Source organism: Neofelis nebulosa, chromosome 10, assembly GCF_028018385.1.
Source record: "Neofelis nebulosa isolate mNeoNeb1 chromosome 10, mNeoNeb1.pri, whole genome shotgun sequence".
NCBI lineage: Eukaryota > Metazoa > Chordata > Mammalia > Carnivora > Felidae > Neofelis > Neofelis nebulosa.
The window spans coordinates 33,305,383-33,329,688 of NC_080791.1; the positions used below are offsets into that span (position 1 = coordinate 33,305,383).

At 38.7% G+C, this 24,306-nt stretch overlaps 1 long non-coding RNA gene across 1 annotated transcript in view; it reads left to right on the top strand.

The window, feature by feature from the left end:
- Positions 1-14,962, top strand: part of LOC131487099 (uncharacterized) — a 31,603-nt gene extending 16,641 nt beyond the window's left edge. The window contains exon 4 of the long non-coding RNA XR_009249610.1: positions 14,846-14,962. This is a non-coding gene — a long non-coding RNA (uncharacterized LOC131487099). The remainder of the gene's footprint in view (positions 1-14,845) is intronic.
- The last annotated feature ends 9,344 nt before the right edge of the window (positions 14,963-24,306 follow it).

Genomic DNA, 24,306 nt, shown 5'->3' on the forward strand with positions numbered 1-24,306 from the left:
GGCCATCCAGATGTCTTCTTTAGAAAAGTGTCTATTTGTGTTTTCTGCCCATTTCTTCACTGGATTATTTGTTTTTTGGGTGTGGAGTTTGGTGAGCTCTTTATAGATTTTGGATACTAGCCCTTTGTCCTATATGTCACTTGCAAATATCTTTTCCCATTCTGTCGGTTGCCTTTTAGTTTTGTTGATTGTTTCCTTTGCTGTGCAGAAGCTTTTTATCTTCATGAGGTCCCAATAGTACATTTTTGCTTTTAATTCCCTTGCCTTTGGCGATGTGTCAAGTAAGAAATTGCTGCAGCTGAGGTCAGAGAAGTTTTTTCCTTCTTTCTCCTCTAGGGTTTTGATGGTTTCCTGTCTCACATTCAGGTCCTTTATCCATTTTGAGTTTATTTTTGTGAATGATGTGAGAAAGTGGTCTAGTTTCTTTCTTCTGAATGTTGCTGTCCAGTTCTCCCAGCACCATTTGTTAAAGAGACTGTCTTTTTTCCATTGGATGTTCTTTCCTGCTTTGTCAAAGATTAGTTGGCCATACGTTTGTGGGTCTAGTTCTGGGGTTTCTATTCTATTCCATTGGTCTATGTGTCTGTTTTTGTGCCAATACCATGCTGTCTTGATGATGACAGCTTTGTAGTAGAGGCTAAATTCTGGGATTGTGATGCCTCCTGCTTTGGTCTTCTTCAAAATTACTTTGGCTATTCGGGACCTTTTGTGGTTCCATATGAATTTTACGATTGCTTGTTCTAGCTTTGAGAAGAATGCTGGTGCAATTTTGATTGGGATTGCATTGAATGTGTAAACTTCTTTGGATAGTATTGACATTTTAACCATATTTATTCTTCCAACCCATGAGCATGGAATGTTTTTCCATTTCTTTCTATCTTCTTCAATTACCTTCATAAGCTTTCTATAGTTTTCAGCATACAGATCTTTTACATCTTTGGTTAGATTTATTCCTAGGCATTTTATGCTTTTGGTGCAATTGTGAATGGGATCAGTTTCTTTATTTGTCTTTCTGTTGCTTCATTGTTAGTGTATAAGAATGCAACTGATTTCTGTACATTGATTTTGTATCCTGCAACTTTGCTGAATTCATGTATCAGTTCTAGCAGACTTTTGGTGGAGTCTATCGGATTTTCCATGTATAATATCATGTCATCTGCAAAAAGCGAAAACTTGACTTCATCTTTGCCAATTTTGATGCCTTTGATTTCCTTTTGTTGTCTGATTGCTGATGCTAGAACTTCCAACACTATGTTAAACAACAGCAGTGAGAGTGGCCATCCCTGTCGTGTTCCTGATCTCAGGGGAATAGCTCTCAGTTTTTCCCCTATGAGGATATTAGCTGTGGGCTTTTCATAAATGGCTTTTATGATCTTTAAGTATGTTCCTTCTATCCCGACTTTCTCGAGGGTTTTTATTAAGAAAGAATGCTGAATTTTGTCAAATGCTTTTTCTGCATCGATTGACAGGATCATATGGTTCTTATCTTTTCTTTTATTAATGTGATGTATCATGTTGATTGATTTGAGAATGTTGAATCAGCCCTGCATCCCAGGAATGAATCCCACTTGATCATGGTGAATAATTCTTTTCATAAGCTGTTGAATTCGATTTGCTAGTATCTTATTGAGAATTTTTGCATCCATATTCATCAGGGATATTGGCCTGTAGTTCTCTCTTTTTACTGGGTCTCTGTCTGGTTTGGGATTCAAAGTAATGCTGGCTTCATAGAATGAGTCTGGAAATTTTCCTTCCCTTTCTATTTTTTGAATAGCTTGAGAAGGATAGGTATTGTCTCTGCTTTAAATGTCTGGTAGAATTCCCCAGGGAAGCCATGTGGTCCTGGACTCTTATTTGTTGGGAGATTTTTGATAACTGATTCCATTTCTTTGCTGGTTATGGGTCTGTTCAAGCTTTCTATTTCCTCCTGTTTGAGTTTTGGAAGTGTGTGGGTTTGTCCATTTCTTCCAGGTTGTCCAATTTGTTGGCATATAATTTTTCATAGTATTCCCTGATAATTGCTTGTATTTCTGGGAGATTGTTTGTAATAATTCTATTTTCATTCACGATTTTATCTATTTGGGTCATCTCCCTTTTCTTTTTGAGAAGCCTGGCTAGAGGTTTGTCAATTTTGTTTATTTTTTCAAAAAACCGGTTCCGGAAGATGGCGGCGTAGGAGGACGCTGGGCTCACCGCTCATCCTGCTGATCACTTAGATTCCACCTACACCTGCCTAAAGAACCCAGAAAACCGCCAGAGGATTAGCAGAACGGAGTCTCAGGAGCCAAGCGCAGACGAGAGGCCCACGGAAGAGGGTAGGAAGGGCGGCGAGGCGGTGCGCGCTCCACGGACTGGCGGGAGGGAGCCGGGGCGGAGGGGCGGCTCGCCGGCCAAGCAGAGCCCCTGAGTCGGGCTGGCAAAAGCGGAGGGGCCGGACGGACTGTGTTCCGACAGCAAGCGCGACTTAGCGTCTGGGAGGTCATAAGTTAACAGCTCTGCTCAGAAAGCGGGAAGGCTGGAGGACAAAGGGAGGGAGAGCTGCTGAGCTCCCGGACGGCAGAGCTCAGCTTGGCGGGGAACAAAGGCGCTCGCCAGCGCCATCTCCCCCGCCCATCCCCCAGCCAAAATCCCAAAGAGAACCAGTTCCTGCCAGGGAACTTGCTCGCTCCGCGCAAACACCCAACTCTGTGCTTTGCGGAGCCAAACCTACGGCAGTGGATCTGACTCCCTCCCGCTGCCACAGGGCCCCTCCTGAAGTGGATCACCTAAGGAGAAGCGAGCTAAGCCTGCCCCTCCCGCCCCCGTGCACCTTGCCTACCCACCCCAGCTAATACGCCAGATCCCCAGCACCACAAGCCTGGCAGTGTGCAAGTAGACCAGACGGGCCACACCACCCCACAGTGAATCCCGCCCCTAGGAGAGGGGAAGAGAAGGCACACACCAGTCTGACTGTGGCCCCAGCGGTGGGCTGGGGGCAGACATCAGGTCGGACTGCGGCCCCGCCCACCAACTCCAGTTATACACCACAGCACGGGGGAAGTGCCCTGCAGGTCCTCACCGCTCCAGGGACTATCCAAAATGACCAAACGGAAGAATTCCGCTCGGAAGAATCTCCAGGAAATAACAACAGCTAATGAACTGATCAAAAAGGATTTAAATAATATAACAGAAAGTGAATTTAGAATAATAGTCATAAAATTAATCGCTGGGCTTGAAAACAGTATACAGGACAGCAGAGAATCTCTTGCGACAGAGATCAAGGGACTAAGGAACAGTCACGAGGAGCTGAAAAACGCTTTAAACGAAATGCAAAACAAAATGGAAACCACGACGGCTCGGATTGAAGAGGCAGAGGAGAGAATAGGTGAACTAGAAGATAAAGTTATGGAGAAAGAGGAAGCTGAAAGAAAGAGAGATAAAAAAATCCAGGAGTATGAGGGGAAAATTAGAGAACTAAGTGATACACTAAAAAGAAATAATATACGCATAATTGGTATCCCAGAGGAGGAAGAGAGAGGGAAAGGTGCTGAAGGGGTACTTGAAGAAATTATAGCTGAGAACTTCCTGGATCTGGGGAAGGAAAAAGGCATTGAAATCCAAGAGGCACAGAGAACTCCCTTCAGACGTAACTTGAATCGATCTTCTGCACGACATATCATAGTGAAACTGGCAAAATACAAGGATAAAGAGAAAATTCTGAAAGCAGCAAGGGATAAACGTGACCTCACATATAAAGGGAGACCTATAAGACTCGTGACTGATCTCTCCTTTGAAACTTGGCAGGCCAGAAAGGCTTGGCACGATATCTTCAGTGTGCTAAACAGAAAAAATATGCAGCCGAGAATCCTTTATCCAGCAAGTCTGTCATTTAGAATAGAAGGAGAGATAAAGGTCTTCCCAAACAAACAAAAACTGAAGGAATTTGTCACCACAAAACCAGCCCTACAAGAGATCCTAAGGGGGATCCTGTGAGACAAAGTACCAGAGACATCACTACAAGCATAAAACATACAGACATCACAATGACTCTAAACCCGTATCTTTCTATAATAACACTGAATGTAAATGGATTAAATGTGCCAACCAAAAGACATAGGGTATCAGAATGGATAAAAAAACAAGACCCATCTATTTGCTGTCTACAAGAGACTCATTTGAGATCTGAGGACACCTTTAGATTGAGAGTGAGGGGATGGAGAACTATTTAACATGCTACTGGAAGCCAAAAGAAAGCTGGAGTAGCCATACTTATATCAGACAAACTAGACTTTAAATTAAAGGCTGTAACAAGAGATGAAGAAGGGCATTATATAATAATTACAGGGTCTATCCATCAGGAAGAGCTAACAATTATAAATGTCTATGCGCCAAATACCGGAGCCCCCAGATATATAAAACAGTTACTCATAAACATAAGCAACCTTATTGATAAGAATGTGGTAATTGCAGGGGACTTTAACACCCCACTTACAGAAATGGATAGATCATCTAGACATACAGTCAATAAAGAAACAAGGGCCCTGAATGATACATTGGATCAGATGGACTTGACAGATATATTTAGAACTCTGCATCCCAAAGCAACAGAATATACTTTCTTCTCGAGTGCACATGGAACATTCTCCAAGATAGATCATATACTGGGTCACAAAACAGCCCTTCATAAGTTTACAAGAATTGAAATTATACCATGCATACTTTCAGACCACAATGCTATGAAGCTTGAAATCAACCACAGGAAAAAGTCTGGAAAACCTTCAAAAGCATGGAGGTTAAAGAACACCCTACTAACGAATGAGTGGGTCAACCAGGCAATTAGAGAAGAAATTAAAAAATATATGGAAACAAACGAAAATGAAAACACAATAATCCAAACGCTTTGGGACGCAGCGAAGGCAGTCCTGAGAGGAAAATACATTGCAATCCAGGCCTATCTCAAGAAACAAGAAAAATCCCAAATACAAAATCTAAGAGCACACCTAAAGGAAATAGAAGCAGAACAGCAAAGGCAGCCTAAACCCAGCAGAAGAAGAGAAATCATAAAGATCAGAGCAGAAGTAAACAATATAGAATCTAAAAAAACTGTAGAGCAGATCAACGAAACCAAGAGTTGGTTTTTTGAAAAAATAAACAAAATTGACAAACCTCTAGCCAGGCTTCTCAAAAAGAAAAGGGAGATGACCCAAATAGATAAAATCATGAATGAAATGGAAATATTACAACCAATCCCTCAGAGATACAAACAATTATCAGGGAATACTATGAAAAATTATATGCCAACAAATTGGACATCCTTGAAGAAATGGACAAATTCCTAAACACCCACACTCTTCCAAAACTCAATCAGGAGGAAATAGAAAGCTTGAACAGACCCATAACCAGCGAAGAAATTGAATCGGTTATCAAAAATCTCCCAACAAATAAGAGTCCAGGACCAGATGGCTTCCCAGGGGAGTTCTACCAGACGTTTAAAGCAGAGATAATACCTATCCTTCTCAAGCTATTCCAAGAAATAGAAAGGGAAGGAAAACTTCCAGACTCATTCTATGAAGCCAGTATTACTTTGATTCCTAAACCAGACAGAGACCCAGTAAAAAAAGAGAACTACAGGCCAATATCCCTGATGAATATGGATGCAAAAATTCTCAATAAGATACTAGCAAATCGAATTCAACAGCATATAAAAAGAATTATTCACCATGATCAAGTGGGATTCATTCCTGGGATGCAGGGCTGGTTCAACATTCACAAATCAATCAACGTGATACATCACATTAACAAAAAAAAAGAGAAGAACCATATGATCCTGTCAATCGATGCAGAAAAGGCCTTTGACAAAATCCAGCACCCTTTCTTAATAAAAACCCTTGAGAAAGTCGGGATAGAAGGAACATACTTAAAGATCATAAAAGCCATTTATGAAAAGCCCACAGCTAACATCATCCTCAATGGGGAAAAACTGAGAGCTTTTTCCCTGAGATCAGGAACATGACAGGGATGCCCACTCTCACCGCTGTTGTTTAATATAGTGCTGGAAGTTCTAGCATCAGCAATCAGACAACAAAAGGAAATCAAAGGCATCCAAATTGGCAAAGATGAAGTCAAGCTTTCGCTTTTTGCAGATGACATGATATTATACATGGAAAATCCGATAGACTCCACCAAAAGTCTGCTAGAACTGATACATGAATTCAGCAAAGTTGCAGGATACAAAATCAATGTACAGAAATCAGTTGCATTCTTATTCACTAACAATGAAGCAACAGAAAGACAAATAAAGAAACTGATCCCATTCACAATTGCACGAAGAAGCATAAAATGCCTAGGAATAAATCTAACCAAAGATGTAAAAGATCTGTATGCTGAAAACTATAGAAAGCTTATGCAGGTAATTGAAGAAGATATAAAGAAATGGAAAGACATTCCCTGCTCATGGATTGGAAGAATAAATATTGTCAAAATGTCAATACTACCCAAAGCTATCTACACATTCAATGCGATCCCAATCAAAATTGCACCAGCATTCTTCTTGAAACTAGAACAAGCAATCCTAAAATTCATATGGAACCACAAAAGGCCCCGAATAGCCAAAGTAATTTTGAAGAAGAAGACCAAAGCAGGAGGCATCACAATCCCAGACTTTAGCCTCTACTACAAAGCTGTCATCATCAAGACAGCATGGTATTGGCATAAAAACAGACACATAGACCAATGGAATAGAATAGAAACCCCAGAACTAGACCCACAAACGTATGGCCAACTCATTTTTGACAAAGCAGGAAAGAACATCCAATGGAAAAAAGACAGTCTCTTTAACAAATGGTGCTGGGAGAACTGGACAGCAACATGCAGAAGGTTGAAACTAGACCACTTTCTCACACCATTCACAAAAATAAACTCAAAATGGATAAAGGACCTGAATGTGAGACAGGAAACCATCAAAACCTTAGAGGAGAAAGCAGGAAAAGACCTCTCTGACCTCAGCTGTAGCAATCTCTTACTTGGCACATCCCCAAAGGCAAGGGAATTAAAAGCAAAAGTGAATTACTGGGACCTTATGAAGATAAAAAGCTTCTGCACAGCAAAGGAAACAACCAACAAAACTAAAAGGCAACCAACGGAATGGGAAAATATATTTGCAAATGACACATTGGACAAAGGGCTAGTATCCAAAATCTATAAAGAGCTCATCAAACTCCACACCCGAAAAACAAATAACCCAGTGAAGAAATGGGCAGAAAACATGAATAGACACTTCTCTAAAGAAGACATCCGGATGGCCAACAGGCACATGAAAAGATGTTCAACATCGCTCCTCATCAGGGAAATACAAATCAAAACCACACTCAGATACCACCTCACGCCAGTCAGAGTGGCCAAAATGAAGAAATCAGGAGACTATAGATGCTGGAGAGGATGTGGAGAGATGGGAACCCTCTTGCAGTGTTGGTGGGAATGCAAATTGGTGCAGCCGCTCTGGAAAGCAGTGTGGAGGTTCCTCAGAAAATTAAAAATAGACCTACCCTATGACCCAGCAATAGCACTGCTAGGAATTTATCCAAGGGATACAGGAGTACTGATGCATAGGGGCACTTGTACCCCAATGTTTATAGCAGCACTCTCAACAATAGCCAAATTATGGAAAGAGCCTAAATGTCCATCAACTGATGAATGGATAAAGAAATTGTGGTTTATATACACAATGGAATACTACGTGGCAATGAGAAAAAATGAAATATGGCCTTTTGTAGCAACGTGGATGGAACTGGAGAGTGTGATGCTAAGTGAAATAAGCCATACAGAGAAAGACAGATACCATATGGTTTCACTCTTATGTGGATCCTGAGAAACGTAACAGAAACCCATGGGGGAGGGGAAGGGAAAAAAAAAAAAAAGAGGTTAGAGTGGGAGAGAGCCAAAGCATAAGAGACTGTTAAAAACTGAGAACAAGGGGCGCCTGGGTGGCTCAGTCGGTTAAGCGTCCGACTTCGGCTCAGGTCATGATCTCACGGTCCATGAGTTCGAGCCCCGCGTCGGGCTCTGTGCTGACAGCTCAGAGCATGGAGCCTGTTTCAGATTCTGTGTCTCCCTCTCTCTGACCCTCCCCCGTTCATGCTCTCTCTCTGTCTCAAAAATAAATAAACGTTAAAAAAAAAAAATTAAAAAAAAAAAAAAACTGAGAACAAACTGAGGGTTGATGGGGGGTGGGAGGGAGGGCAGGGTGGGTGATGGGTATTGAGGAGGGCACCTTTTGGGATGAGCACTGGGTGTTGTATGGAAACCAATTTGACAGTAAATTTCATATATTAAAAAATAAATAAATAAATAAATAAATAAATAAATAAATAAATAAAATAAAACAAAACAAAAAAAACCAACTCTTGGTTTCATTGATCTGCTCTATAGTTTTTTTTTTTTAGATTCTATATTGTTTTTTTCTGCTCTGATCTTTATTATTTCTCTTCTTCTGCTGGGTTTGGGGTGTCTTTGCTGCTTTGCCTCAGTTTCCTTTAGGTGTGCTGTTAGATTTTATATTTGGGATTTTTCTTGTTTCTGGAGATAGGCCTGGATTGCAATGTATTTTCCTCTCAGGACTGCCTTTGCTGCATCCCAAAGTGTTTGGATTGTTGTATTTTCACTTTCGTTTGTTTCCATATATTTTTTAATTTCTTCTCTAATTTTCTGGTTGACCCATTCATTCTTTAGTAGGGTGTTCTTTAACCTCCATACTTTTGGAGGTTTTCCAGACTTTTCCTGTGGTTGATTTCAAGCTTCATCGTATTGTGGACCGAAAGGATGCATGGTATGATCTCAATTCTTGTATACTTATGAAGGGCTGTTTTGTGAGCCAGAATGTGATCTATCTTGGAGAATGTTCCATGTGCACTCGAGAGGAAAGTATAGTCTGTTCCTTTGGGATGTAGAGTTCTAAATATATCTGTCAAGTCCATCTGATCCAATGTATCATTTAGGGCTCTTGTTTCTTTATTAACCATGTGTCTAGATGATCTGTCCGTTGTTGTAAGTGGGGTATTAAAGTCCCCTGAAATTACCACATTCTTGTCAATAAGGTTGCTTATGTTTGTGAGTAATTGTTTTATGTATTTGGGGGCTCCCGTATTTGGCACATAGACATTTATAATTGTTAGTTCTTCTTGATGGATAGACCCTGTAATTATTATATAATGCCCTTCTTCATCTCTTGTTACAGTCTTTAATTTAAAGTCTAGTTTGTCTGATATAAGTATGGCTATTCCAGCTTTCTTTTGGCTTCCAGTAGCATGACAAATAGTTCACCATCCCCTCACTTTCAATCTGAAAGTGTCCTCAGGTCTAAAATGAGTCTCTTGTAGACAGGAAATAGATGGGTCTTGTTTTTTTATCCATTCTGATACCCTATGTCTTTTGGTTGGCGCATTTAGTCCATTTACATTCAGTGTTATTATAGAAAGATATGGGTTTAGAGTCATTGTGATGTCTGTAGGTTTCATGCTTGTAGCGATGTCTCTGGTAGTTCATCTCACAGGATCCCCCTTAGGATATCTTGTAGGGCTGGTTTAGTGGTGATGAATTCCTTCAGGTTTTGTTTGGGAAGACCTTTATCTCTCCTTCTATTCTAAATGACAGAGTTGCTGGATAGAGGAATCTCAGCTGCATATTTTTTCTGTTCATTACATTGAAGATTTCCTGCCATTCCTTTTTGGCCTGCCAAGTTTCAGTAGAGAGATCTATCACTAGTCTTATAGGTCTCCCTTTATATGTGAGGTCACGTTTATCCCTAGCTGCTTTCAGAATTTTCTCTTTATCCTTGTATTTTGCCAGTTTCACTATGATATGTCATGCAGAAGATTGATGCAAGTTACGTCTGAAGGGAGTTCTCTGTGTCTCGTGGATTTCAATGCCTTTTTCCTTCCCCAGATCCGGGAAGTTCTCAGCTATTATTTCTTCAAGTACACCTTCAGCACCTTTCCCTCTCTCTTCCTCCTCTGGAATACCAATTATGCATATATTATTTCTTTTTAGTGCATCACTTAGTTCTCTAATTTTCTCCTCATACTCCTGGATTTTTTTATCTCTCTTTTTCTCAGCTTCTTCTTTTTCCATAATTTTATCTTCTAGCTCACCTATTCTCTCCTCTGCCTCTTCAGTCTGAGCTGTGGTAGTCTCCTTTTTATTTTGCACCTCATTAATAGCATTTTTTAGCTCCTTCTGGCTGTTCCTGAGTCCCTTGATCTCTGTAGCAATAGATTTTCTGCTGTCCTTTATACTGTTTTAAAACCCAGCAATTAATTTTATGACTATTATTCTACATTCACTTTCTGTTATATTGTTTAAATCGTTTTTTGATCAGTTTGTTAGCTGTCGTTATTTCCTGGAGGTTTTTTTGAGGGGAATTCTCCCGTTTGGTCATTTTGGATAGTCCCTGGAGTGGTCCAGAACTGCAGGGAACTTCCCCTGTGTTGTCTTGAATAACTTGTGTTGGTGGGCGGGGCTGCAGTCAGACCTGATGTCTGCCCCCAGCCCACCACTGGGGCCACAGTCAGACTGGTGTGTGCCTTCTCTTCCTCTCTCCTAGGGGTGGGATTCACTGTGGGGTGGCATGGCCCATCTGGGCTACTTGCACACTGCCAGGCTTGTGGTGCTGGGGATCTGTCGTATTAGCTGGGGTGGATCGGCAAGGTTCACAGGGGCGGGAGGGCAGGCTCAGCTTGTTTTTCCTTTGGAGATTCACTTCAGGAGGGGCCCTGGGCACCGGGAGGGAGTCAGACCCGCCAGAGGGATGGATCCGCAGAAGCACAGCGTTGGGTGTTTGTGTGGTGCAAGCAAGTTCCCTGGCAGGAACTGGTTTCCTTTGGGATTTTGGCTGGGGGATGGGCGAGGGAGATGGCACTGGCCAGCACCTTTGTTCCCCACCAAGCTGCACTCTGTTGTCTGGGGCTCAACAACTCTCCCTCCTGTTGTCCTCCATCCCTCCTGTTCCCTGAGCAAATCTGTTAACTTATAACCTTCCAGATGTTAAGTCCCGCTTGCTTTCAGAACATGCTCCATCCGGCCCCTCCATTTTTGCAAGCCAGACTTGGGGGCTCTGCTTTGCTGGCAGGCTGCCCCTCCACCTTGGCTCCCACCCGCCTGTCTGTATCACACGCACCACTCTCAGGCCTTCCTACCCTCTTCTGTGGACCTCTTGTCTATGCTTGGCTCCAAAGAATCTGTTCTGTTAGTCTTCTGGTGATTTTCTCGGTTCTTTAGGCAGGTGTGGGTGGAATCTAAGTGATCCGCAGGACACAGTGAGCTCAGCATCCTCCTACGCTGTCATCTTCCCCATCTGTTTTTTTCTATATTTGTTTTATTTCTAAACACAATATATTTTTTTTAAATTTACTTATTTTAAAGTCAGTCAGAGAAATTCAGATACCATATGTTTTCACTCACATGTGTATCTTTAGAAACTTAACAGAAGACCATGGGGAAGGGGAAGGGAAAAAAGTTACAGTGAGGGAGGGAGGCAAACCATAAGAGACTCTTACATATTGAGAACAAACTGAGGGTTGATGGGGTATGGGGGAGAGGGGAAAGTGGGTGATGGGCATTGAGGAGGGCACTTGTTGGAATGAGGAATGGGTGTTGTATGGAAGCCTATTTGACAATAAATTATATTTTAAAAATTTACTTATTTTATTTATCTATTTATTTTTAATTCATTTTAAAAATTAAAAACATTATTTCTAAGTACAATAAATAATACAATATTGCTAATCATTTCTACAAGAAAAATTATCTGTTGGCTACTCCATGGTTCAGAGCCTACCCTGCAGGTGGTGACTCTGAGTTGTGCTAGTAGCAGCCTGGCTTATGTTGCAGTAAATCTTTGCTACTCAAAGTGTGGTCTTCAGTTCATCAGCCTCCAAAACACTTGGGAGCTTGTCTGAAATGTAGACTCCCAAGCCCTACCCAGATCTTTTGAATTGGAATCTGCATTTTAACCAGGTTCCCAAGTGACTAGTACAGAGACTAAAATCTGCATAGCATCATCTTAATCTTGTATGAAAGAGCCTCATGGAAGCAGTATTCTGTTTAGATTCCTTTCTAATGCTCTGGCTGGTTCTACCATGGGAAAAACAGGTGAGATCGTTGTAATATTGACACTTTTTTTGTAATTCCTCAAGTGATAATTTCCTTCTTCCTTCTTGAAATTTTATTGAATTTAGGCTGTCTGGCAAGGAATTAGTTAAAAAAAACTGGACAAAAATGTTTGATTTTCTCTCCTTTTTTAATCGTAAAAAGAAAATATATTCATTAGAGGAAATTTGAATGATATATGTATAAAGCAGAAAACACACCATTTGTCAATACAGAGAAATAGCCACTATATTACCATCTTGGTATATTGTCTTCAAATATGTATATAAATTTATTTAATAAATATTTATTCAATACAATATATGAATTTATTTATTATATTGAATAAGTAATGCATCCATATGGTTCAAAATGCAAAAAGGTATATAGTGAAAGCATTTTGCCCATTTCTGTGCCCCATCTGCTCAGTTCCACTCACAACCCCAAAAGATAACTACTCCTATTAATATTTTATTATCTTTCAGGAGATATTTTTATGTATAATCAAATACATATGAATATGTGTACTTTACCCATTTTTAAAAATATTTCATTTATTTTTGAGAGAGAGAGAGAGAGAGAGAGAGAGAGTGCACAAGCAGGGGCAGAGGATCCAAAGTGGGCTCTGTGCTGACAGCAGTGAGCGGGATGCAGGAATTGAACTCATGAACCGTGGGATCATGACCCGAGCCAAAGTTGGACACTCAACCAACTGAGCTGCCCAGGCATCCCTGTACTTTCTCCATTTTAACACCAATTATAGCTTTATTCTGCATAGTTTTCCACCTTAGGCATATGCTTTTACAGTGAATGTCCACAGTTATGATACATTTGCAAATTGTGGTTCACTGTATTTTACCATAAGCATTTCCATATTTTTACAGAGTTTTCATAAGTGTCATTTGAAATGGCCACACTATGTTTCATATGTACAGTTGCAATAACTTCCTTAACCAGTAGAGGTTACTGTGCATATTTTCCCTTCCCCCTTCAAGTGCAGATACCTTTGTGATGAAATTCTTTGTGGATAGATTTTCTCCCACCCAGTGGGTGCCGGGGAGAGCTTAGATAGACATACAACAACTAATTGCTGTTAAGATCCCAGAGAAGCTCAAGCCTTGGTTGTTCAACTCTTTTTCCATATTATGGAATACTCTGTAACCTACTAACATAATACTTCTTTTCTCTTAAAATATAAAGAAGAATTTAAGCTTGTGGCAAATAAGTATTAACTAATTAATACATAAAATAATGGGGAAGAGAGGTGGATACTTCCATCCAGCAAAGGGTTAATTCATATTTGCTAGAAAAGGAATAGGATTGCCTAATGAGTCAAGTAGAAATGAAAAACAAAACCTACCTAAAACTGAGAAAATGGCAAAGGCACATCCATAGAAAATGAACACCATAGGAGAGTCTGTTCTTGCTACAGCAGGAAAAATATTAGAAAAGGAAAAGTGCTTCACTGAAAAATATGTCTCAAAGTCTGGAGAGCTCAAATGGCTGAGGAAACACCTTTCATCTCTGAAGCAACAGGCTTGGAAAATACCTAGCATAAAGTTCTTGGTCAAAAACTCTGAGACAGATTCACTAACAAGAGCAAATGCATAGTGCCATAGCTTATGTCTCAGCAAATGCTAGAGCAGGAGGCAGCTGACCACTGCAGTGTAAAGAGATGAGAAAGGATTGAATTAGGTTTGAGTTGCAGAAATACATGGAGAAAAAGATGATTTTGGAACTGTTGGGGAATGTTCATTCTTCTGGTGGGATGGTTAAGGATAGCAAGAACCAGTGGAGAGAGGGAGTGAAGGTAATGTCATCCAATCCAATCTCATATTAAATTTAGCCTCAGAGAGCCAGTCAACCAGGGATTAGAGGAAAATTGAAGGCTTGCTTATTTATGATAGATTCCAAAGGGAAGAGTGTCTCAGAAAAGACCTGGAGATTGGACAGGGATATATGTATACCTATCAACTAGCATCTTGAAATAGCAGAAATTGTCAGATGCAATCATAAAGAAATTATAACTATGTTCTCTCATTCTCTCACATGGCCCTAGGAAATCTGCAATTTTGACCTATTGTAAATGGGAGTACACTTATTCTCAAAATGTTTCTAGAGACTGCAGGTCAATCCAATCAGCATGTCACTGTTTAGATTTCTCAGTCATGAATAGGGTACCAATACACCATGGCTACCAAACTCTAGGAGACATACTTAGTTCCAGAAGCCATTCTGCACTGGGCTTCAAGGAAATAAGTACCCTGATCCCTTCCATGGGTAGATGTTAGATGAAAATTCTCACAAAATCTTTTGTTATTTCTACCTCTTAGCCAAATGATCCCAACTCCTTTTATAGGATGAGAGTGAGTGGTTAGCTCAAGGATGTAACGCTGGTTCTTGACCAGTCTTGAATGTTTTGCATTCAAAGGTTAGTGATCTTGCACCAATACTTTCATATGTGGTGTGATCAAAACATAACTTTTGTTATTTTTAATAATAGATAGGCAAATGCATATGTAATTAGTTGACATTCAAATTCACATCAATTCTAGAGCTGCTTTTTAGTGTCTAAAATATTTGAAAAGTTTGCATGAAATGTTAGTCTAAGAACAATACTGCCTGGAAAGTTCTTGAATTTCCTTGAATTATATTTTTATGTCAAAGAGCTTGTGTATTCTTGAAGACTTAAATTTTAAAATTTGAAGTATATTTTATTTTCCAGAAGAAGACATCTATACTATTTTCTAGAGGAATAAGGAATGAAATACCACAGTGAGGAAACAATTTACATTGGAGATTGTGTATGTATGTTTAAGTTACTGAATGTCTATGAAATAAATCTGTGTGGGGAAATGTTATTTTGGGATTACATTTTTATGTTATGAGAAAGTAGGATGGAGAGAAATGAATAATTGACCCTTAGCATTTTCAGCAGATTCCACTGCTTTCTCCTGCAAGTGGATAATATGCCTAAATACTAAATGTCCACACTAAAGCTGCTTCTTGGCAGATGTGGATTATATTCTAAAGGGACACATAGAAAGAACATTGCTCAAATTACTCATTTATTCTGCATCCCCTATGCATGTCTCAGTGCACTTCCACACTATTATCATGTAGAGGTTTCCATAGCTCTCTATAATTACCCTTTTGCTGTTTCAGCCCTGAATGAACGTCGCTTTGAAAAAACTCCTATACAATTCAGCTTGAGTAAATTAGTTAATTGGGGTTGGAATATTACTTGTCCAAAAAATAGCTTTTTGCTTTATAGAAGAGACACTATGAATTTCCTCTAATATCAAATATTTCCCAGGGTAGTGTTAAAAATTAAATTTAGACAAAATTGGTCCAAACAACACACTTTTAGTAGCCTGAGTTTCCTTAGGGGACACTAGGGTATATGCAGTATTGAGGTGATCAAAGTATCTTATCGACAATGGAGAAAGCTAGACAGGGAGAACACAAGCAGGTTTATTCCTGAACAAATATGAGGCTAGTCCTGTCTTTGAGGGATTACAGAAGGAATGGGATATTTAGGATATGTATCTTATAGGGTTTCTTTTCCTTTGGGTCTTCATCCTCTACCAGGATCACTTACTTTTAAAAGCATGTCCAGGTCTGGCAGCTTATCAGGGTCTAATAGCATTATATAAATAAATAAGCAAGATGAGACTGGCACATTAAGCCCCATAAAAGCAAGTAAAGTCTTGCTTTAGCATGAAAAATAGAGAAAAAAACAAATGTTCTTTTGGGTTTCTTGAAAATAAAGACAATGTCTTCAGAAGTGGCCATTCAATAAATTGTGCTTAATAGAATGACTTAATCAAATGATGCACAGCAGAGTCTGACCTAACATTAGCCCTGTCTCTAAAGGATAGCATCAGTTTCTCAAAACATGAGTACTTGGAGGGCAGTGCCCACTCTTGTGTGATTTTAGCCTATCCTTCCCCTCAGTGTCTCTAGTGCCTGTCAACTACCTTCAAGTATATAGGAAGGATTATATATCCACTTTGAGGTTAATAAATGATTGTTTACGATGATCAGATTAGAATCATTTATTTGTAACATTATAAATGTCTGAGAAATTCTGTTGGTGCCATTTTGCTTTTGAAATTTAAGAATTATGTAAGACATAGATGTACAATTTAGAAAAGAGTAGAAAACAGATATGTTAAAAAGAAGATTTTTCACTATGGTACTAATTGGATATAGAAAATAGATATCTTTTGTACAGAAATGAGATCACACTGTACATATTGTTTGTGTCTTGTTTTTTCTTTTGTGACAAACTATGAACATCTTTTTTGTGGCATGATTTTAGAAGTACTCTATTAATGTAATGCCTATCTCTTGTGCTCTACTCTAAACAAGATTAATCTTAAGATTTTTTAAAAACTAAACTTTGTAGTTCCTTCCTGCTCCTAATTAATCACTACCATTTATTATCCCTCTGGGATCCAGCAAACAGTGTCACTTCTGCATGAGATATAGAAAAGAAATGAGTTCACCTAAAGAGGGAAGTTAAGTTTTAAAATCCAGCTAAAAGTACATATGTAAAAGAATGGCAAAACCTCACAGGAAAGCTGAGTTTCAGCAAGAGCATGAGGCACCATGAAGAACATAGCACAGCTACCACCTTCCTCCTGCTGCAAGCCCCTGGTACAAATGCAGAGGGAGGCCTGGAGTTTGCTTTCTCCTCACACGGAGACAGATACCAAGAGTGGGAAAAAGGCAGCTCTTCCTGTCAATGACATTCATTCAGAGAGATTATTTGGATTTCAACAAATTAATTTCTGTGGTCTTAACAGTAAGCTCTGGTATAAGTTTATGAAATCAGAGCCAGGGGTGCCCAGGAGAGACCTGGACTGTATCAACCACTGTACTGCTGGAGGCAGAGTTGCTCCTTAGGGACCTCTGGCCAAGGACTTTGTTTTTTTCCTCCAATCTAGTGAGGAAGTGACCTCATTGATCAGACTTTGCTTTAATAAATAGAGAATCTGATTTATTTTTAAAGTATGCATATCTGTGGTTTTCAATGTGTTCACGGGTTGTTCAGTCATCACCTATCTGATTATTTCATCACTCCAGAAACACCCAATAGCTAGCACTCTCCCTTCCCTTCTCTTCCCATCTAATCTCATTTCTGTCTCCATGGATTTGCCTTGTCTGGACAGTTCATATAAATGGAATAATAAAATTTGTGGTATTCCGTGTCTGGCTTCTTTCACTTAGCATAATGTTTTTAAGACTCATTCAGTATTGTCGCACATATCAGAACTTACTCCTTTTTATGGCTGAATAATATGCCATAGATACACCACATTTTGCTTTTCCATTCATTAGTTGATGGACATTTGGGTAGTTTCTACTTTTTAGCTATAATCAATCATGCTGTTATACATCTTTGTGCACACATTTTATGTAAACATATAAATCCAATTTTCTGGGAAAATCTGATATGTTTATTTTTTTTAACAAAAATACAAAGATTTGGGAACTTTTTGTTTTCAATTTTTCCAAAAACCCAAGACTGCTCTAAAAATAGAGTCTACTGGGGCACCTGGGTGGGTCAGTTGGTTAAGAGTCCAACTTTAGTTCAGGTCATGCTCTCGAAGTCCTTTGGTTTGAGTCCTGCATGGGGCTCTTTGCTGACAGCTTGTAGCCTGGAACCTGCTTCACATTCTGTGTCTCCCTCTCTCTTTGCCCCTCTCGTGCTTGTGCTCTCTCTCTCTCTTTCAAAAATAAACATTAAAAAAATAAAATAGAGTCTACTGATAAAACATGGATTATTATTTCTTAGTTAAGTGACATTACATCTGTGTGTGAATGAGCAATGGCATACCAAGAATTTGGTTGTTTTTTTCCCAACCCCCAGCTTTATTGAGGTATAGTTGACAGATAAAAGTGTATATATTTAAAGTGTACAATGTTATGATATGTGATATATGTGTACATTGTGAAATGATTACCTAAATCAAGTCAATTAACATTATCTATCACCTCACATTGTTACCCCCCCCCCCTTTTTTTTGGTCAAAGTGCTTTAAGATCTGCTCTCTGAACATAATTCAAGTATATAATATAATATTATGAACTCTAGTCACCATGCTGTATATTGGATCCTCAGAATTTATTCATCTTATAATTGAAACTTTGTACTCTTTCATCAACATCTCTCCATTTCTTCCACCCCCACCTACAGGCTTTGACAATCACCATCCTACTCTTTGATTCTTTGAGTTTTATTTCCTTTTCTTCCTCCTCCTCCTCTTCTTCTTTTTGTTATATTCCACATCGAAATGGTACTATATAATATTTGTCTTACTGTATGTCTTATTTCATTTATAATAATGCCTTCCAGTTTCATCCATGTTGTCATAAATGCAGGATTTCTTTCTTTTTTCCTGCTGAATAATATTCCAAAGTATATATACATTATGTTTTCTTTATCCATTCATCCACTGAGAGACACTTAGGTTGTTTCAACATTTTGGCTACTGTCAATAATGGTACTGTGAGTATGGGAATGCAGATATACTGATTTTGTTTCCTTCAAGATACTGAATTTTTTCCCTATGGATAGGTACACATGGATATGATCCTGTGGATCACATTGTAGCTCTATTTTTAGTTTTTTTTTCTTTTTTGAGGAATCTCCATATTGTGTTCCACAGTGCCTGTACTAATTTGTGTTCCCACCATCAGTATACAGGTTCCCTTTTCTCAACATCCTTGCCAACACTTATCTCTTGTCTTTTTGATAATAGAAATTTGACTATTTTCTCCATGATGATCAGAGTGACCAACAGTCCCATGAAGAAGCCAGGCATGAGGAAAAAGCTAGGCCAAGAATTATTGCATTTTCCCCATCTCTGTGTGGTTTTGTTAAGTTTGTATCATTGGCTAAATAAAATTGAGCATATAGTAAGCATAGGACAGTATATGTCTCGTCCCACATCCAGTAACCTAGAATGCTGCTAGTGACATTCTTTCCTTTAAAATACTAAACATTATAATATGACACATGTTGGCTTGAGGAAGTTAGGAAACAGAGATGAGCATAAAAAGAAGTTAATTTATTTCCACATAAATTAGATACCATTGTTGATATTTATTTTTATAAAACATGAAATCATATTAGCACAGTTTTTGTTCTGCTTTTTTCTCTAAGCAATGAGCTGTGTATATATCAGATGCATTTGGTTAGAATTATCTACTAATATAGTACTTTTTTGTGTGTTTTGCTGTAACCAAATTTAATCATATTCAGGCTTCTTCCCAACCCCCCCGGAAGCAAAATTAGGGGGAAATTCTCTTTCTAGTTCAAAGCAGGCACTTTCATTCATTTTATGCTAGGATCAAACTGTGCTAGCCTTACATGAGGCAAATAGGACTAGGTCTCACCTAAAGGAATATGCTGACATTTGAAAATAAGAGTAGACCTGTCTGGAAATGGTAAGAGAAACTCAGGAGGAAATGGGAAACCAGGAAAAGAGAGTCTGGTTTAGTTATCAGATGAAAAGAGGTAGTAAAAGGAAGTCTGGGGTTTCACTGTGGTGGTAGAAGTTACCTGAAGCCTGGAATTTGAAAGCTGAGAAAAAGGGAGTCTGTTGGAGCTTATGGTGTGGAATTCCCAGGCCCCACTAGCAACAGGGCACCCAGCTCTTGCCACGAACCTAAGGTTAATGGATGTTGTTGTTGGTGATCTGTTCAACAATTTATATGTGATTGTGATTTTAACCAAATGCAATATGCTCTGTTTCAGAGGTAATATTTCACCATAAAAATATAAAACCATCTATAATACATATTTATCTGAGAGTAATTAAAAATATCCATAATCAAAATGAGATTAAATCCATTCATATGTCTCTTTGCTTAAAGAAGTGTGAAAGTATCTCTTTTTATAAAATGCAATGACAAATTCTTGCTATTGGTGTCCTGGTTTTTCCCATATTACTAATCTGTGGATATGCTTTCTGTGGCATAGTTTTGGGGAAGTACACTATTAATTTGGTGACGTCTCTACTTAACTGTCAGTTCCAATCTCAGCTAATCTAATTAAGACATTTTCAGGATAGAAGAAACAGTTCCCTGTCATGCCTCTGGTCAGCCACTACAATTTGATATGGCTTCAGAATCCAATAAAAAGCATTGGTTCTGCATAGAGAAAGAATGGGACCACCTAAAGGGGTGTGTGGAAGCTAGAAGAAACCAAACCCCAGCTGTAACTACAAGAAACTGTGGAAGAACATCAGAGAGCATTGAATACTTGAAAGGAGGGGTGGGGTGGGGAGTAGGACTTGCTCATTGGGAAAGAGAAATAGAAAGGAACAGGGCTTTCTGTTTAGTACTGAAGCCACGGGAATTTTTAAAATAAGGATGGGAAGATAGTTTATATGAACAGCTGGCACAGGGTGATTATTCTTTATTTACCCCAGTCCCCACAGCTCCTGGTGTAGATGATGCTGTGCGTGTTCTGAAGTAGGGCATACTTTCTAAGCACTGTGAAGACTGATATATATTTAATAAGGTTATTTAACAATAACCAGTATTAGTTAATAGTAGGGAGGGTTGATATGAAGTTCACTTTTGAAAGTATGATGTTACCTTCTAGATATACAAAATGGCAGAAGGAATATGGGTTTATTTAAGAAAAAATGGAAAACACAGATAGGAAAAAAGATAATAATTATTTATTATATTGTTACATAAAAGCACAGATATTTACCTATGGCAGATCGTACTGTGACCTTCAGATTTTTCCAAAATGAGAAGCTGTAGCACGCTGTTGATGGCCTCATTTTTGACGTGCACAACTACTGTGGTGGTGTCCCCCCCTCCCCGCTATTAATTAGACTTTTCAAGACATTTTCCTTTTCTGAATTGAACTGGCAGACATATTTTCACTTCTTGCCCCCAGCCAATCACTACAATTCACTTGCCATGATTTGTCACAAGTCATGCCAGCTATGTGTACACTAAAGAAAAGACTGCTCTATCTTCCAGGGTCATGCTGGTGTTTTAAAGCCCAATTTGAGCATCTAAACAGGTAAAAAAACACTATAGTGAACAGAACACTGGAAAAAAGAGTCAGGTTAGGAAATATGGCAAATAAGGGGAATCTTGAGGCTCACTGAGTGTAGTGGGTTTTTACTCAAAGCCTAAAATCCCCTAAGCTGAAGAAAGAGCAGGTTTTTGGAGTAGTGCATGACAAAGTCATCATCCTATCCCCGTTTTTCCTAGTTTAGAATGTTGTGTACCAACTTTGAGATTAATGGAACACTTACATTGGCTAGGATAATGGTAGTTTTAAGGTATTAGCTAACACAGAAGTTAAGATATTAGTTAAGATATGTTAGATAAAAGTTAAGATATATATGTTTATGAACCGTAATAATCATAATGAACTTTAGGGAGCTATTGGACTCAGTTTCAGTGTTACTAGAGGAAATGGCTTTCTCAAACACATCCTAGGACCAAAGTAATAATCAAAATCGCATCAAGCGTGGCAGTGGCACAGCAAAAATCTAACTTTTTATTTTTCCCCCAGTTCTGTTAAGATTCTGTCTGGCCAGTAAGTGTTGCAGGCCAGGTGTATACCCTGTAGGGAACCTAGGAGTAGGGAAAAGCCAAGCCAAGGTCGGCTGCATCTGTTCCTGCTTTGTGTAGTTATCTCACTTCCACAGTTTCTGAATTCTTGGCTGGTAACTTGGGAAAATACAGCAGGGTGTTTATATGTATGCGGTCTCTTCCTGCCAGTGTATAATCCACCTGAAGTCATCATTTTACCTTTTTAATGTTTATAATAACACAAATAACAGGTTTACTTAAGAAAAAAATGATAAACCGGGAAATACTGATTAGCAAATAAAAAACTTATTTATGGTGTCTCAAATGAAAGATAGTAATATAAATATATTTTCACAAATGGACTCATCGTGTATATACTGTTTATATCATGCTTTTTCTCAATAATGGACTGATAATATCATATCCCTGGCATCATTTGAATTGCACTCAAAACTGCGTGCTGTTTCTTTTGCCATTCTTTAATGAATATTACCCACTGTAAGGTTTTATTTTCCTGTTAAGGCAGTCCTTATTCCGTTTCCCATCCTATGAAAGGCAATAACACCCACTGAAGATTGAAAAAAATATGTTAGAGAGGAAATTGTGTGCTCTAGAACTGAGTTCTTGTGAAAAGTACATAGAAAGAATAGCAGAATAATGGATGGAAAATAGAATGCTATAATATTCCATTTTTTTCTGCAGCAGGAAAGAGGGGCAGAAAAAAGAGACAGGGCTTTTCCTGTGGTAGTGAAATTTATTCAAATTTCAGACAATGCAAAAGCTACAGTGAGTGAGTGCATCACAGAGGAGCACACAGCAGAGGTTTTCCTCTCTGTCTAAAATAATATTGGGTCACCAACCAAAAGTTAACACTCATGGACAGTTATGATGAACAATGTGTTCAGTAGGTCATTTACTCTTTTTTAAAAATTTTGTTTGTTTGTTTATTTATTTTTAATTTATATCCAAGTTAGTTAGCATATAGTGCAATAATGATTTCAGGAGTAGATTCTAGTGATTTATCCTCTATGTATAAGACACAGTGCTCATCTCAACAAGTGTCTTCTTTAATGCCCCTTACCCATTTAGCCTATCCCCCCCATTGACTAACCCTCCAGTAACCCTCAATTTCTTCTGTGTATTTAAGAGTCTCTTATGTTTTGTCCCCCTCTTTGTTTTTATATTATTTTTGCTTATATTATTTTTGTTTCCCTTCTCTTAAGTTCATCTGTTTTGTATCTTAAATTCCATATACGAGTGAAGTCATATATTTGTATTTCTCTGACTGACTAGTTTTGCTTAGCATAATACCCTCTAGTTTCATCCATGTAGTTGCAAATGGCAAGACTTCATTCCTTTTGATTGCTGAATAATACTCCAGAGAGTCTCAGTGTGTGTGTGTGTGTGTGTGTGTGTGTGTGTGTGTGTATACCACATCTTCTTTATCCAATCATGAGTTGGTGGACATTTGGGCTTTTTCCACTCTTTACATACTTTGGCTGTTGTCAATAGTACTTCTATAAACACTGGGGTACATGTACCCCTTCAAAACAGCACACCTGTATCCCTTGGATAAATACCTAGTAGTGCAGTTGCTGGGTCGTAGGTGAGTTTTATTTTTAATTTTTTGAGGAATCTCCATACTGTTTTGCAGAGTGACTGATCCAGTTTGCATTCCAACCAGCAATATTAAAAAAAAAAAAAGAGAGAGAGAGATGCTCTCTCTTTGTCTGCATCCTTGCCAACATCTGTTGTTGTCTGAGTTGTTACTTTTAGCAATTCTGACGGGTGTGAGGTTGTATCTCATTATGGTTTTAATTTGTATTTATCTGATTATGAGTGATGTTAAGCATCTTTTCATGTGTCTGTTAGCCATCTGGATGTCTTCTTTGGAAAAATGAGTATTCATATCTTTTGACCATTTCTTCACTGGATTATTTGTTTTTTTATGTGTTGAGTTTGATAAGTTCTTTATAGATTTTGGATACAAACGCTTTATCTGATATGTCATTTGCAAATATCTTCTCCCATTCCGTTGGTTGCCTTTTAGTTTTGCAGATTGTTTCCTTTGCTGTGCAGAAGCTTTCTATCTTGATGAGGTACCAATAGTTCATTTTTGCTTTGTTTACCTTGCCTCTGGAGATGTGTTGAATAAGAAGTTGCTGCAGCCAAGGTCAAAGAGGTTTTTGCCTGATTTCTTCTGTAGGATTTTGATGGCTTCCTATCATACATTTACCCATTTTTCATCCATTTTGAGTTTATTTTTGTGTATGGTGTAAAAAAGTAGTCCAGTTCATTCTTCCACATGTTGCTGTCCAGTTTCCCCAGCACCATTCACCGAAGAGACTGTCTTTATTCCATTGGATATTCTTTCCTGCTTTGTCAAAGATTAGTTGACCTTATGTTTGTGGGTCCATTTCAGGGTTCTGGATTCTGTTCCATTGATCTGAGTGTGTGTTTTTGTGCCAGTACCATACTGTCTTGATGATTACAGCTTTGTAATACATCTTGAAGTCCAAGATAGTGAAGCCTCCAGCTTCAGTTTTCTTTTTCAGGAATGCTTTGGCTATTTGGGGTCTGTTCTGGGTCCATAAAAATTTTAGGATTGTT